Genomic DNA, 1,165 nt, shown 5'->3' with positions numbered 1-1,165 from the left:
AATTACTTATTATTGAATCATAAGAATCTTATCCCCATCTCTTTTAACTAGACACATCTAGACAAGATGAAAATCATTCAGTGGGGACTCTTTCATCCCCCACATACTCTTAAACTAAACTCCTTCTTGAAAATTTGTAAGCCAGTCACTTTGTGCCTTTATCACCCCCTCATTTTAGGTAGCCAATGTCTTTGTTGACCATCCCTATCTATCCTGTATACATAGAAGATAGGATTGATGCTTGATGTGCAGACTCCTTCCCTCTCTGTTGGTATTGTGAGCTACTACATCCATGAGTATAGGTCAAGTTCATCAAATTATAGCAAATTATCCTCATTTATTTTTTTAAAAAATTGTGTTTGTTTTTATCATCCTCTAGTCAAGTTCTGATTATCAAGCCCTTGAGGTTAGGTCAGAGGGTACTTACTATCTGCATATTTGGGTGTCTCCCCTCACTTCTTATCAGCTGGATGCTTCACTGTCAGCTCTAACTCTCTATGGCTATGTCCTTGTCCATGGGCTCAGGAGTCCTCAGGTCTCATCACATTTTGAATCAACCTACCCTTCTCTCTCTCATCTCCAGATCAACAGGAGTCTCTGGAACGTGGTTGAACTCAGCCCATTTCTTCATTGCTGCCTTTCCCCCTCTTTCACTCACCAGAAGGTCACCAATGTGGTCACCAGCAAGCTTACATGCCTGCTCATGTCCCTTTGAGTTTATTTGAGTTTCAGTATTACAGGGGTGTTTGTCCTGAAGGGACTTGATTGCTTGCCTAAATGGCTTCCCGGTGAATAACTTGCTTATTCTTGTAGTAGCCAGTCACAGTGCCATTTTTGTTTTGGGTTTTTCCTGCTTATCTTTCTTTAAAGATGTATCTTCTGTCTTCTCTAGCTGTTCCAGGCTGGTCTGCTTGTCCTTTCTAATGAGAATGTCCGACCTCAGAACGTTCTGGATGGGGCTCAGGATTCCACCTAAGGTCCTATACACTGCAAAGACTCTGCAAGAGGTCTATTTCACTGGGCAAGTTCTAGAACCCCTTTGAGGTATTCCAATCAGTAATTTCTAGTTTTCTTCCTTCCCTTCCTCCAATAAGAGACATGCAAAACCTTCTGCTGTTGAGTCAATTCTGTCTCACGGTGGTTGCATGTGCTGCCCAGGGTTTTC

Source organism: Chrysochloris asiatica, unplaced genomic scaffold (assembly GCF_000296735.1).
Source record: "Chrysochloris asiatica unplaced genomic scaffold, ChrAsi1.0 scaffold00144, whole genome shotgun sequence".
NCBI classification, from domain to species: Eukaryota; Metazoa; Chordata; class Mammalia; order Afrosoricida; family Chrysochloridae; genus Chrysochloris; species Chrysochloris asiatica.
This window is presented reverse-complemented; position numbering follows the sequence as displayed.